Source organism: Egretta garzetta, unplaced genomic scaffold (assembly GCF_000687185.1).
Source record: "Egretta garzetta isolate BGI_Z169 unplaced genomic scaffold, ASM68718v1 scaffold277, whole genome shotgun sequence".
Taxonomy (NCBI): Eukaryota; Metazoa; Chordata; class Aves; order Pelecaniformes; family Ardeidae; genus Egretta; species Egretta garzetta.
Window position 1 is genome coordinate 320819 of NW_009260271.1, and position 3256 is coordinate 324074.

At 48.6% G+C, this 3256-nt stretch overlaps 1 protein-coding gene across 1 annotated transcript in view; it reads left to right on the forward strand.

The window, feature by feature from the left end:
* Positions 1-200: 200 nt before the first annotated feature.
* The window catches only part of ZCCHC7 (zinc finger CCHC-type containing 7), a 122268-nt gene continuing 119212 nt past the window's right edge, over positions 201-3256 (forward strand). Inside the window, exons 1-2 of the mRNA XM_009642450.2 lie at positions 201-251; positions 2901-3019. The gene's annotated coding sequence lies outside the window, so the exon portion shown is untranslated. The remainder of the gene's footprint in view (positions 252-2900; positions 3020-3256) is intronic.

Here is a 3256-nt window from a genome sequence, read left to right on the forward strand (position 1 = left end):
CTCCCGAGGCTCGGGGTCTGTGTCCCGTTCACACTGGCTCAGCCGAGTTCAGGGCACCGGAGCGAATTCAGTCTTGGTCTAAGGAAAAGCGGACCGGTTAATTTGAGGATGTTTGCACAGTTACTGCTAAACATGGTTCTGAAAGTTGCTGGAGGGAAAAAAGTCTTCCAAAAGGCTTGCAGTAAACTTTGAATGTTCTGTTATTTTGCAGGGTTTGGGTGTGGAAGAGAGATTCCGGTGATCTCCTGAAGGTATAGCTTGTCACTACAAAAACATTCACTTCTTCTCCAAAGCCTTTCTTCTCTCCTTTACTCTCATTTGCGCCGTATTTGAAGAAAGTACGGAAAGAAAACATTGTCTCAAACACAGAGTGAATCAGTGTAGGAACGAGTGTTACACCTCAGCACTGAGCAACACAGGTTGTCCTTGGAAGAAACGAGTGACAGAGTTTAGCCAGAAATAACTAATGGCGGGTTCACCATTAGATCAGCTTTGTGGTGTTGCCCACCTTTCTTTTGGCTACTTGAAACTGAGGCAGCAGGCACAGTAGGTGCTTGCCAGGGCTTGCTCCGTGAAAACCAAGGGGTGCTGGCCCTGGAATCCACCTCATGACGCTTTCATGTGTGTCACTGTGGGGACATTGCTACTCCAGGCTGAGCACATCGGTGTGGGGAGCCGCTCTGACTCTTAACGCCGCACGTCTCACCTTGGGTGGCAAATGGAAACGGTTTCTTGCCTGCTTTGAGCGCAGCTTTGCTATCCCCACAAGCCAAATAAGATCTGTGTTACTTTTGGTGCAGAAATCACAGTACAAGTGAAGAAAAAAACAGTCCCCTGACTTTGAACTCTGATAATAACCATGTATCGTCATTTTTCTTAAAAAAATCCATTCAGATTTGACATTTGCATGCCTTGGTAGGGTAGCAAGAAGAGCAAAGATGTCATTCTCATTTTGCTACTGCGCTCCGTGACAGCAATTTTGCTTGCTTACCTCTCCCGAAAAAGAAGTGTGAACTTCTGATGAAGGGTACAGAAGCAGTTACAGCAGCCCAAGTGAAAGATGTCGTTAAGATGCATTTGCACATTTAAGTTCCGTATCGGTCCCGTGCTGGTTGTACCTGCGCGGTGCCTTAGCGGTCTGAGGCCCCGGGCAGTTTATGTGTCGCAAATACACGTACCTGGGAGACCGAGCCAGGGTCTGGGCTGCGCACAGCTGTGAAGTCTGTTGAAGCCTCCTGCCGTGCTGATGTCGGAGCCTCTGTTCTGATGGGTACTTGTCATTTTGGGAAGTTGTTGGTAATTTCCTGGAATGAGCTCTCTTTTCCATTTTATTGTCGCTCCGATCTGTCACAGAGCACCCGGTGATAGGGTTATGGTTTGTCATTACCTCCTGAGGCAGCAAAGAATGTGTTTGTTGCTGTATTTTCAATGCAGCCTTTGTCATAAAGTGTTAGATTTGGCATTACTGCAAGGATCGAGCAGAGACAAGGAAAATAAGGCAATATTTGGAATTCGCTGGTGATTTGCAGTGAGGATAGTGCACATGCCTGAGGAGTCATGTTTACAAAGGATGAAAAAGTTCTTTTTTGCGATTCATTTTTGTTTGTTCGTTTGAGAGTTTTCTCTTTTAAGAAATCTCAATACTTGAGCTTAGGTGGAATGCACGTTTCAGGTGGCGAGAGGCAGAGCGAACATGGCTACTGTCTGCACTCTGAAAGATTTTCAGAATTGAAAAAGTAAGAGCAGCAGAAGCAATGAGGTTAAGCGGAGGAGAGGAGGAGTTGGTCAGGAGAAGGAGGGCATGTGAAGCGGGACTGGCCTGGCCATCTTACCGGCCCTTGCCTAAAGCCCCTTCCGCGCCTATGCTACACCTCAGCGTCCCAAGCAGCTCTGGAATTTTGGCTGAGGACGCAGCTGCCTGCATGCAACGTGGAGGTTGCTGTGGGTGTTCTGGTTAACTTGTTCGTGCTCTTCTCCCCTGCCCGCGCGTCGCCATCAGCACCTCCCCTCCGACGGCGCTGTGCTGCTGCCGCCAGCTTGTGTTCCTTTATCACGTGGGGGATGTGGGCTTTTTAATGGACCAGGTGAAAAATGCTGGCCAGCAGTCTTTGTAAACGATGTGGGAGAATGGCCTCCCGCCATTTCTAACCGTGGCCATCTCAGGTTTTGTTCACAAACAGTTAAAGAAATTCAGATAGCTGTGGGTTTTTAGCTTTTTTATAACATCATTAGCCCTTTACCTGAACTGTTCTTACTTCAGGCCTACCAGAGGGGCAGTCAGGTGCTTTTGAGGAAAGTTGGGCTCTGGGTTCAGGTAGGAATGGGATTCCTCTCGCTGGAGGCACAGTGTTCTCCCGTGGCTGAGGGTTTGAAGTTTGGGTTGGTTCTTTTTTAAAATAAGGCAGGCCAGTTCCACAGTACTATGCATCAGTGTGTTACGCTCTCTGCCGCCTGTGTTGCCTGCCAAATCAGCTAGTCTCTGCAGGACTATTATTTTTAATGTGGGTTTCACGCTCAGACAGGAGGGATGTCTCTGTCATAGCCTGGCTGGTAGCAAAGAGGGCAACTGCCCATAGTTTAAACCTTTCACTGGTGGAAGGAAATCTACATTGCTGAAGGCTGGCAGTCAGATACGTCTTTCTCTGAGTATCCGTACGAATACAGTAAGAGACTGCTTCACTTAGTCTGAAAAACAACACAGCTTTGTCTGTCGAGCTGCCCTTTCCTAGAGGCGCTGGTTTTGTCTGCTTTGACTCCAGACACCCAGAACAGGGTGTTTCTCACTCTGTGATGAGAAGGTGGGGCACAGCTATTGCCTGGGCTTGAGGGTGGTGAACAGTGGCACAAGGTGACTTCAGACTGTGTTCTGATGCTGGTGTTTGATGTTTCTCGTTTGGCAGTGGCCTGCCATACATGCGGAGCAAGAGGAAGAGCCCTTCGTCATTCCAGTCGTGCGTGGAACCGAGAAGAGGAGGAGGAGCTGTTGTTTGACCAGAGCTTCTGGGGAGGACAGATCAAAGTAAGTGTAGTGCAGTGCTGCCTCTTCCTACGCTTGTCTTAGTTATGAAGTGTCCATGAATCAGCTCCTCGGGTGCTCCTTGACGTTCGTGACCCAGTAGTCCTGTCTGGCTGCATGCTTTCCGCAATGGTCATGTACTTTGTGTAGCTGCTCCCAGCAGGTGACAGAATGGGAAGGAGAGAGTGCTTGAATTAAGTTGCCTTTTTGAGTGTCACTAAAGTTGCGGCATGCTTCAGC